We start from the raw sequence: 12,671 nt of genomic DNA, 5'->3' as shown, positions 1-12,671 counted from the left end.
TTTGGTTTGCAGGGCACTCGATTCTTCTGGATCTGCGGGCAGCTTCCCCTCTTTTAAATAATCGATATATTTATTTCTCCAATCCCATGTTAGACTAGTGAGGTTAATATCTGCGTGACCTTCTTCGATCATTGATTTAAACAATTGGACAACAGCTCCGGGGAGTAGGTCTTCTTCTTTAACAAAAGATCACAGATTCACGAGGGCATCAACCTCACTGTTCTGCAATCGACGTACATGGACTAAGGTCCATTCTTTGAAGTGACGTAATACGACCAGATTTTTTCCAAGTACCTCTATATACTCTCTTCTTGAGCTTCGTAGCTCCCATTCACCTGGCTCACTACGAGGAGCGAATCACATTTCGCCTTGACGGTCTTGGCTCCCAAGCTTTTGGCCAATTCTAAACCTGCAATCATGGACTCGTACTCGACTTCATTGTTAGTCAATTTTGTCGTTTTTATGGATTATCTGATTACGCCGCCAATGGGTGGCTTTAGGACTATACCGAGCCCGGATTCTCTTATATTTGTGGCATCGTCTGTGTTACAGAGTCCATACCCCGGAGGACGTGCCTAATTTTAATAAAAGTTCCTTCTCTACCTCGGGTACGAGGGGTGGCGAGAAATCGGCCAAGAAGTCTAGCATAATTTGGGTCTGGATGGCCGTTTGTGGTTGATATTCGATATCATGACCTCTGAGTCTGATGGCCCATTTGGCCGATCGGCCCGATAGCTCGGGTTTATGCAGTATGCTCCGGAGGGGGTACGTTGACATAACGCAGATACGATGATAAACAGGAAATTGTGTACCCTTCTCCTCTCGAACCAGTATGCCGCTTACCGCTATTTCAGACACTGCTAGGTATAGGTATAACATTTCCTCCTTGGGTGTGTTTAGCAAAAGTGGGCTTGTCAGGTATTGTTTCAATTTTTCTAGGGTGTGTTGGCATTCTGGAGTCCATTCTAAGTTGCTCTTTCTTTTGAGTAAAGAGAAGAAATTATGGCTTTTGTTTGATGATCTTGATATGAATCTTCCCAAGGCCGCGATCCGCCCTGTTAGTCGTTGGACGGCCTTTACATTGTTCACCACCGTATTTCTTTGATGGCCTTTATTTTGTCGGGATTGATCTCGATCCCCCTGTTTGAGACCATGAAGCCTAGGAATTTGCCCGAACCCACTACGAAGGCGCACTTCCCAAGGTTGAGCTTCATGTTGTAGCTTCTGAGGATGTCGAAAGTTTCCTGCAAATGGGTCAAATGGTCCTCTGCGTGCAAGGACTTAACTAGCATATCATCGATATATACCTCCATTGATTTGACTACTTGATTCTCAAATATTTTATTAACTAGGCATTGGTACATTGCCCCTGCATTTTTTAGCCCGAAGGGAATTACGTTGTAGTAGTATGTACCATACTTTGTGATGAATGATTTTTTCTCTGTCCTCGGAGTTCATCTGGATTTGATTATACCCCGAGTAGGCCTCTAGAAAGCTGAGGGTCTCGTGGCCGGCCATAACATCAATCAGACGTTCGATATTAGGCAATGGGAAGGAATCTTTGGTGCACGCCTTATTCAAGTCTTTATAATCTACGCACATTCTTAGCTTGTTTCCCTTTCTGGGCACTACTACTACGTTGGCCAGCCATTCAGGGTACTTTACCTCTCTAATGGATTCGATTTTAAGAATTTTCATTACCTCTTCTTTTATGAAGGCATGTTTTATCACAAACTGTGGTCCTCTCTTCTGCTTCACGGGTTTAAATTTGGGATCGACGCTTAGCCTATGGGAGGTTATTTCCGGCGGGATTCCTGTCATATATAGGTGGGACCAGGCGAAATAGTCGATTTTGTTACTAAGAAATTTAATGAACCCTGTCTTGAGTTCGGGGGTCAACCCCGTTCCCAGGTATACCTTGCGATCCAGGAGGTGCTCGATTAAAATGGTATACTCCAACTCTTCGACTATCGATTTAGTCGCGTCCGATTCTTCGGGGGCGACGATTGTTCGGGGAGCGAAGAAATATTCCTCGTCATCCTTGGGGGCCTTTGTGTTTCTATCCTCGTCCGAGATCGGGGATGTGGGGATCGGCACCTCATGGTGGACTGCAAATATTTCTTTCACTGCCCGCTGTTCTCCATGTATGGTCGTGATGTCGTCCCTCGTGGGAAAATTTATCACCTGATGCAAGGTTGAGGGTACTGCCCTCATGTTGTGTATCCAAGGCCTGCCGAGTAATGCATTGTACCTCATCTCACCGTCGATGACTTGCAACTCAGTGTTCTGAATCATGCCAGACATATTGATCGGGAGGGTGATCTCTCCTTTCGTTACTTCTCCGGTCATGTTAAAGCCGTGGAGGATTCGAGGGATGGGAATGACTCGATTGAGCAGACCCAACTGTTCTACTACCTCTAATCTAATTATGTTGGCCGAGCTGTGTGGATCCACGAGCACGCGCTTTATCGTTGTATTTTTTAAAAGAAACAAGATCACCAGCGCGTCGTTGTGCGGTTCTATCATGGCATCGAGGTCCTCTTCGCTGAATATGAGGGAGTCTTCAGGCATATGGTTTTGGGTTAGTCCCTCTTCCATGGTGGACGTTCTCGTTCATTTGAACATGGGTCCTTGGGGAACGTCGGTTCCTCCAATAATCATGTGGATGCCATGATGGAGAGCCTCCCCTTCCGCTCGGGTTGAGTTATGTGGTGTAGCGACATTTGGAGTAGTCGTGTCCTTCTCTTTGCTATTTTCGAGGTTCTGTTTCTCAACTCTGTTTACTAAGCCAGACATTTTGTCCTGAAATCAAAAGATCTTGGACAAGAAAAAGTGTGAAAGATAACCTGCATTGTGCAATGAAACCAACAAGAAAATAATCACTATTATTTTTAGCCCCACGGTAGGCACTAAACTGTTTACCGTAAAAATGGTAATAACAAATAGATTTGTTAATGGGACTCTAAAAATACGTGATCTATTTTTATGCTAGTTGTTAGAGCAATGGATGCTAGGTATGTGAAGCTTAGCGATGAAATACGAACTAAAATAGGGTAGTAATCAAACTGAGGAGCTAGTCGTCCGGGCCTCGGGTTAACCGGTGAAAGGCCTCGAGGTCAATGCCTGGGCTCAAGTTCAAGCTATCGGGGGTAACTGGGAAGGGAATAACAGTTAGAATACAATTAAAGGAGGCTGTTTATGGCCAATATCAAGCAATAAATGAAGAACAAGTATGAAAGCAATGAATGAGAGAGGTAGTCTCGAGCGTGTAAGTTAGAGAGAAAAGAGAGAGATATTATTGATCTTATGTAAAATAGTAGGAGCAACAGCCGAGGGTTACAAAGTGATGGGGATCCCCTTTGTATAGGAGGGGAATCCCGTTATAGCACAAAATGCATTAACTATAAAGGCATGGAGATGGGGCGGCTGGATGTGACACCATGAGACAGGCTCCGGGTAGGTCAGCTTTGTCAGATTTAGCCGCGTGCCTTAGGAATTCCCCTCTCTCATACTATAGCCGTTAGTACACAATGCCCCGCGGGGCCGGTAACCGACGACCCCCGAGGGTGGGTCTCAACCTTGGCTTCGAGCCTCGAGGAGCATGACCGCGAGATGACTTAATGACGGGGAAATCGGGCCCCCGGATTTACCGCATACATACCCATATATATATTTATACACACACACACACACACACACACACAAACGTATCGTATCAAAATCAAAAGCAGCTTCAGGTTAAGTGGAGCACACCAACTCTAGTTGATCAAGGATCCTAAGAAGGGGGACCATCAGCTTGCCTACCTGCACCTACAGGCATGAAAAACAGGCCCCGTGAAATAGGGCGTCAGTACAAAAAATGTACTAAGTATGTAAGACATGAAAATTAGTACGTAAAAGACATTGATAAAACATGGAATAAGGAACACATCTTTAATTCTGAATAACTTTGTAAATTTTGAAAAGTTTATAATGTCATGCACATGCGTATAAATATCGTGTCATTCATAGGTATGGGTGGTGGTGTGTATATAACGCCGTAACCTTTTTCTATATCCCATATACATATATTTAGAAATATACTGATATATAACGCTATCTGGTCATGGGTCAATGCACATGTATAAATGAGTGAAATGCATGAAAAATTCATAATAATCTCAATATTCCTTCCGTATAAACTTTTTCAATTGCATATTATTCTGAGTCCCATGAACATAAGATAATAATAATTTTCATGGGGTATCAAGAATATAGGCACCCCTAATATTTTTATGAGTAGAGTAATTTATGGAAACTATGCATTTGCTCGTTTCTTCGGTATAATTTGGACCATGCCAAAAGAAAGAAGGGATGGCCTTGACATACCTGTCCTTGAATTATTTGCATGAAATGAAGCTTCTGCTTGAACGAAAGAATGAAACTTCTGCTTCTTTGAACTTGAACGAAATTGATGCTTGGATTCTATAAAATTTAAATGAAATTGTTTCTGCTTGTCTAGATTTTGGGACGTTAGTCCCTTTTGTCCAAATCAAGAATGCTAACTTCTGATCTTTCACGTTTCTTTGAATAAATTGAACAAAATTTCAAGATCCTTACTTTGATGAAGTGATGAATGATTTTGTTTCTGTTCTTCAATTTTCAAACCAAGAAAGAAGCCCTTTAATGTTATTTGTTCTCTTCTTTTGACCCATAATGAATTGCAATCAAGACTTAAGTCTTGCTCTGGATGCCTAGGTTGCCACCTAATACATAGAGGGACGAAGAGTCACCTTATGCTGCCACGCCACTTGGGGGGTAAGTTATTAAGTTTTTATTCACTTATTAGTTAATTGGGTAATGTCCTGTTATACGGTAATTAATCAATTACCCTCATAATTTAAAAATTATCTCAAATTACTTTAAAATACTACTCAATTTTAATATACTTTATACATCGTACTACCATGGTCATATGGTACCTTGCATGGTACTAGTCTATAATTATCGGGTATTATTGCTCGAACCATATTTTATCCACGAGACTACGTCGATTAACTGAATACAAAACTTTTAACGTACGAAAATGCGAGATGTAACAGGGCTATGGCCCGTCGACCTCATCTTCACTATCCTCGGCGTCGAAAAGAAATAACCGAGCACGACGCTCATCCGCCCTCACCCGCGCCAACACTTTCGAGAGATGAAATCCCCTAGCACGGATCTATTCGAGGGTTTTCCTCCGAGACTTACACCGAGCGTATTTTTTACTCCAATCTTCATAGTCAAGGATCTTTCTCAGCTTAACTTGAGCATCGGCAACGTCCTTCAACTAGACCGCCATTTTCTGGTCAGCCTTAGTTTGGCTCATTACAGCTTCAGCCCGGGCATCCACAACCTTAGCCTTTATCTTCAAGAGCTCAGACTCGAGCTTCATAATCATATCTATTCGAACCAAGTTATTGTCATGAGTTAAGCGAAGTTGAACCTCAAGGGCGGAAGGTATAGCTAGAGCACCCTTCTCCGTCGAAGCCTAAGCGTCTGCCTGAGCCTTTAACTTATCATACTTGAGCTTGGCTTGGCCAACCTCGTCCCGAAGGCGCTCCAAGTCCTCCGCTTTATTCTGCAACTGAAATAAATGAAACATTAGCCTCAGGATCTAGAAAAAAGAACAAACACCCACTTGTAACAAAAAGTACCGGCTCCTTCAAATAGCACTCATAATTAAAGCTCTGACTCGCCTCATACCGTAAGCGTGCTAACTCAACTTCCCTCTCATCGCAAAGGAGCCTAAGGGATTTCTCCTCATCCAAAGCTTTCCGTGTCCTGGCCTCACGGTGAAGCAGCTCAGACCTAAGCTTGTCGAAAGCCTGCAAAAGAAAACTCAGTAAGGTAGAAAAGGCACGAAACTCGAAAGGCCTGTGCCAAAACTCACCATAGAGTGAAGCCGGTGGCCTTCCACGAAGGTCGAGCGCACATCTGCTAACCTAGCTCCCACAGCTCGGAAAGAGTCGACCCCGGTCGGGACTCGGTCGCTCGGTGCATACGTATTACACCGCGTAAATTTATCAACCTTAATACCGTTAGATATTATGTTAGTGTGGTATTTTTTTTTATGTAAAGTATTTAGTAAAAGCTTTATATGTATAATTTTGAATAATATAAGTCAGAAGCATGTAACAGATATAATAAAAATGAGAGCAAACAAGAGTTAAAAGACCATAGATTCTTTAAAATTTGGTATTTCAGTTTAATATGATTTGACAATAGTAATTCTAAAAGTAAAAATTTTAAGACATTTTCTTACTTCCCTACTCTAGTCTCTTGATGCCAATAGTACTATAGTTGTAGGTTTTCATCTGCTCGGAATAATACGTCTGATTTTTTCATAAAACCAAAGGAAACAAAAAAGTTGTAGTCTGCACATTATTTAGCCGATTGAAGAGAACTGCATTATTTCCTCCAACGCCTTATTGTTTGGTATGAAACAACGAGTATGCTTTCAAAGGAGTATGCTTCTGAAGATTTATGGCTGTTGCTTGAACTTTTGCAGCAATATGAGATAATATTGGAAACGAGGGAGGATAAAAAAAGGATGAGTTCTTGTCTACAGGTATATCCTTGCCTTTTTCAAGGAGCATGGCAAAGAGGTGTATCTTGAGGTTCGAGCAGCATATATTGACACAATGAACAAGGTTAAGTTTTATAGTAATGAGTAAATTTTTATAATTTGGCGAGCTTATATGGTCAATGAGTCAAAGGTTAAACAATTAAGTTGTTGGATGTCTAACTCTTTGGGATAGATGCGATAGCTCCTGAAAAGGGAGAAATGGTTAGTACTATTTTCAAACATAAATTTTCCTTTCTCATTTTCCACCCACGTGTTTCATTTCGCCAAAGACTTTCAGAACCCATCTCTTTGTTGCGTATCAAATTCAATTCAATTATTTCTGCTATCCGTTCCTTCATTGGCATTAAGGGATTTTGGCTTGCATCGATAAAGTACTTCTAACTTCTATTTTCTTGGTTGATTTTATGTTAGGTTACAGAAATTAAAAGGTTTGTAAGTGAAATACTCGAAAGAATGGAAATATAGCTGACGAATCGTTGTGTTAGCTGCTTGGTGTTCAGATTTGTTATTGGAGGGTAACTGGACTATGCAGTAGAAGTTCACTAATTCTAATGATAGATTCCTCGTGCTGCTTTGCTCCTTCTTACGATCTGTTAGGATTGTTTGGATTTATTAATTAATTAATTATGACGGTTTGGAGTCGCGCAGTGGTAAAACGACGATGTAGCAGAGCCACCAATTTAACCTACCGGGGTTTTTGTTATAATAAATCTTCTAAAACTGACTTTCAAGTACCGCCTCTACCGGCAAATTTTCCGACAGGATCTCCGGGGAGTAGCTTTAAAGAGGAGGGCAGAAATGTGCAATAGGTGTTTCTGGGTTGTCTAGGTATGTTAAGGCTAATCCTTTCTTCTTTTGGCATGATCCAAGTAACGATACGTAAACATAATGATACTCCATAAGTTGTTCTACTTTTAGCAGTTCAGGATGTCTATGTTATTCATTCATGTAAAATGATTTTCAAGCATGTCGAAGTATGTATCTAGTTCCCTACTGAGGTATTTGATAAAGATGTCAATGTTTATAATATAGTAATACATGCATCTTCATGCATATGTATTTACCACCAAGATACGGCAGGTCGGGCAGTCATGCATTTACCACCGTGCTACGACCGGTTGGGCAGTTACATATTTACCAGCATGCTACGGCCGGTTGGGCATTCATGACTATTCATTTACCACCGTGCTACGGCCGGTCGGGCAGACATGCATTTACCACCGGGCTACGGCCGGTCAGGCAGTTACCACCGGTTGGGTAGTTATGTATCATTATTTACCACCGGTTGGGCAGTCATTCATTTACCACCGTGCGGTGGCCGGTCGGGCAGTTACTACTGATCAGTTGGGCAGTCATGCATCATACATATGGATAATAGTCTCAAATAGAAGCATTATATATATATATATATATATATATATATATATATATAAGTATAATAAGTATGCATATACGATGGTACTTCAAAGATTCAGGTTGATTCTTATATGTATTTAATTAATGTTGAAGAATGGCTATGTTTTAGTTATGCCTTACATACTCAGTACATTATTCGTACTGACGTCCTTTTGTTGGGGACACTGCATTCATGCCTGCAGGTATAGATAATAAATTTGACGAGCCCTCATAGTAAATAAGATTGGCATTCAGCGAAGGATCGGTAAGACTCTACCTCATTCGGAGTGCAGCCGAGTCTGTGAGTCATCGTGTCAGAAGTTTTCTACAAATTTATGGGTAGGTCGGTACCCTATCCCATTTGATGTCAAATAATCTTAGAGGCTTTGTAGATAGAGGTTCATTTTGTACAGTATGTCAGAGGCCTTGACAGCCCATATGTATTCATGTTTTAAGAAAACTAGTTCAGTGATACAATATTGTCTACTTATAATTGTACATTACGAGTTGTGGCCATGTTGGCCCGTGATAGTTACAAAGAAAAAAATTTTGCAAAGTGGTTCGCTCGGGCCACTGCGGCACCGGGGGCCAGCCACACATCCCTAGGTTTGGGGCGTGACAAAGTGGTATCAGACCGGGTCGTGTCCTAGGGAGTGTACAAAGCCGTGCCTAGTAGAGTCTCACTTATGGTTATGTTGCGCGCCACATTTATAATTGAGAAACTATAGGGCATTTAGGAAATGTTACATTTCTTTTGTTTCCAGATCGTGTCATAGAGCTGAGTCGTAAGAAGTCAGTATCAAGTTGTCCCGAGATTTATATGCACCAGAGGTACATGTATCACAGTAGAGATTTAAGGAGTATTATGGAAGGAAGGTTATGAAAGAAACAGAAGATACGATGCGAGATTGAAAAGTAAATAAGGTAAAGGTGAAGAAGATACGAGATACACAAGTACAAAAGTTGCGTATAGTCCAGATTTCAGATAAAGGTTACATTAATTTACAGAGGAGACCCTAATGAAAATTTTTTCAAATCTCTAAGAGTTAACATTCGAGGACGAATGTTCTAAATGGGGGAAGGATGTTACACTCCGTAAATTTAACAACCTTAATACCGTTAGATATTACGTTAGTGTGGTATTTTCTTTTAAGTAAAATATTTAATAAAAGCTTTATAAGTATAATTTTAGATAATATAAGTCAGAAATGTGCATATAATAAAAAGGAGAGCAAACAAGAGTTAAAAGACCATAGTTTCTTTAAAATTTGGTATTTCAGTTTAATATGATTTGACAATACTAAATTCTAAAAGTAAACATTTTAAGAAATTTTCTTACTTCCCTACTCTAGTCTCTTGATTTCAATAGTACTATAGTAGTAGGTTTTCATCTGCTCGGAATAATATGTCTGATTTTTTCATAAAACCAAAGGAAACAAAAAAGTTGTAGTCTGCACATTATTTAGCCGATTGAAGAGAAATGCATTATTTCCTCCAAGGCCTTATTGTTTGGTATAATTTGGGATACCTATTTTTTTTTTTTAATGCTACCTAGGAAATTAATGTTGAAAAAAAAGAGAAATTTTATTTTAAGTTATGTTAAGTGTAATTTTTGGGGTGCCTAGGAAAATAACATATAAGAAGATAAATTATATTGTTAAACAAAAAAGAGAAAGTTATTTTTTTTTTCATTTTAAGAATTAAGCATACTAAAATTTTTACTCTTTATACTAGATTAGAAAATTATAAGTAGAGAAAATATATGTATTTATTTTTTTACATGGATATTTTAATAAAATAATAGTGTATATATTTATTTTTTATGGTACCACATGGCCATGATAATAAGTTATATAAAGTGTATTTAAAATAAGTAGTATTTTAAGTAAGTTGAGATAATTCGTAATTATGTGGATAATTAGTAATTATCCAAAAATTATTTTGGATAAGAACATCACCTGGCAGACATGCAAATAGTCATATGATGACTCTTAATATGTTGGATAAGTTGGCATTTTATAGATTATGTTAAGCCAAGTCATACCTTAAATTATGAACCAACATGAGGCTAAACTTGGTACTAAATTTCACACACTCAAGTTTCTTGCTAAGATATATATATTCGGTAATGACAGAAACAACAAAAGCCAGCAGTACTATATAGTAGTAATAATAATATAACTTGGAAAATGGTACAAAAGAGATTAATGTCAACAACGATATGAAACAAGTACCTGAAGATCACAATCGGAAACATTTCTTTTCAAAGGAGTCTGCTTTTGAAGATTTCTGGCTCTTGCAGAAATATGAGATAATATTGGAAATGAGGGAGGATTAAAAAAAGGATGAGTTCTTGTCTACGGGTATATCCTTGCCTTTCTCAAGGAGCATGGCAAAGAGGTGTATCTTGAGGTTCGAGCAGCATATATTGACACAATGAACAAGGTTAAGTTTTATAGTAATGAGTAAACTTTTATAATTTGGCCAGCTTATATGGTCAATAAGTCAAAGGTTAAAGAATTAAGTTGTTGGGTGTCCAACTCTTTGAGATAGATGCGGTAGCTCCTGAAAAGGGAGAAATGGACACTACTATTTTCAAACATAAATTTTCCTTTTTCATTTTTCCACCCACGTGTTTCATTTCTCCAATGACTTTCAGAACCCATCTCTTTGTTGTGTATCAAATTCAATTCAATTATTTCTGCTATCCTTTCCTTCATTGGCATTGAGGGATTTTGGCTTGTATCAATAAAGTACTTCTAACTTCTATTCTCTTGGTCGATTGTATGTTAGGTTACAGAATGTTTAAAAGGTTTGTAAGTGGAATACTCGAAAGAATCAAAATATAGCTGAGGAATCGTTGTGTTAGCTGCTTGGTGTACAGATTTGTTATTGGAGGGTAACTGGACTATGCAGTAGAATTTCACTAATCCTATTGATAGATTCCTCGTGCTACTTTGCTCCTTCTTACGATCTGTTAGGATTGTTTGGATTTATTAATTAATTAATTATGACGGTTTGGAGTCGCACAGTGGTAAAATGGCGATGTAGCAGAGCCACCAATTTAACTTACCGGGGTTTTTGTTATAATAAACCTTCTAAAACTGACCTTCAAGTACCGCCTCCGCTGGCAAATATTCCGGCAGGTTCTCCGGGGAGTAGCTTTAAAAAGGAGGGCAGAAATGAGCAATAGGTGTTTCTGGGTTGTCTAGGTATGTTAAGGCTAATCCTTTCTTCTTTTGGTATGATCCAAGTAAAGATACGTAAACATAATGATATTCCATAAGTTGTTCAACTCTTAGCAGTTCAGTGTGTCTATGTTATTCATTCATGTAAAATGATATTCAAGCATGTCTAAGTATGTATCTAGTTCCCTATTGAGGCATTTGATAAAGATGTAAATGTTTATAATATAGTAATACATGCATCTTCATGCATATGTATTTACTACCGAGCTACGGCTGGTCGGGCAATCATGCATTTACCACCGTGGTACGACCGGTTGGGCATTCATGCATACTTATTTACCACCGTGCTACGGCCGGTCAGGCAGACATGCATTTACCACCAGGCTACGGCCGGTTGGGCAGTTACCACCGAATGGGTAGTTAGGTATCATTATTTACCACCAGTTGGGCAGTCATTCATTTACCACCGTGCGGCAGCCGGTCTGGCAGTTACCACTGATCAGTTGGTCAGTCATGCATCATACATATGGATAATAGTCTCAAAGAGAAGCATTATATATATATAGATAATCAATTTGGCGAGCCCTCATAGTAATCGAGATTGGCATTCAGCGAAGGATCGGTAAGACTCTACCTCATTCGGAGTGCAGCCAAGTCTGTGAGTCATCGTATTAGAATTTTCCTACAGACTTATGGGTAGGCCGGTACCCTATCCCATTTGATGTCAAATAATCTTAGAGGCTTTGTAAATAGAGGTTCATTTTGTACAGTATGTCAGAGGCCTTGACGGCCCATATGTATTAATGTTTTAAGAAAAATAGTTCAGTGATACAATATTGTCTACTTATAATTGTACATTACGAGTTGTAGCCATGTTGGCCCGTGATAGTTACAAAGATAAAAAAGTTGCAGAGTGGTTCGCTCGGGCCAATGAGACATCGGGTGCCAGCCATGCATCCCTAGGTTTGGGGCGTGACAATACGACCACGGGTTTCGAGTATCCCTTGAAGTACCTCCGACGGAAAAACAAGATGACAACGGAGGAGAAACCACCTTTCCAAAACCAGAAATCAAGGGTGCGGCTAGCTCAGTCAACACTTCCACTCCAGGCCCCCGGTCCAGGTTTGCCTTGCTTTGAGCACCGTCGCACTGCAAAGGTATCTCTTGCTTATTGTTATCATTATTTAGCATAGAAGCTAGTGATCCTTCTCCGTCTCCAAGGGGGAATGGCCTTGCATCAGAAGTCTCCCCGATGCCTACAATAGCCGGGTTAGTACGTAGAAAGAGAAAGTGCTTTTCCAACTAAAAGAAGGGATGGTAACAGATTGCACAAGCATATACCGTGATGTTTTGCCTCCCACCTATTCTTAGATAAAGTTCGCCACTTACCCTCATTGTAAGTCGAGTGGGCCGCCAACTTTTGAACCCAATCCGGCAGATTAGGAACCTCGCCTGGCATCCACGAAATCGCTGTAGAA

This window comes from Nicotiana sylvestris, chromosome 8 (assembly GCF_000393655.2).
Source record: "Nicotiana sylvestris chromosome 8, ASM39365v2, whole genome shotgun sequence".
NCBI lineage: Eukaryota > Viridiplantae > Streptophyta > Magnoliopsida > Solanales > Solanaceae > Nicotiana > Nicotiana sylvestris.
Note: the sequence above shows the minus strand (reverse complement) of the source record.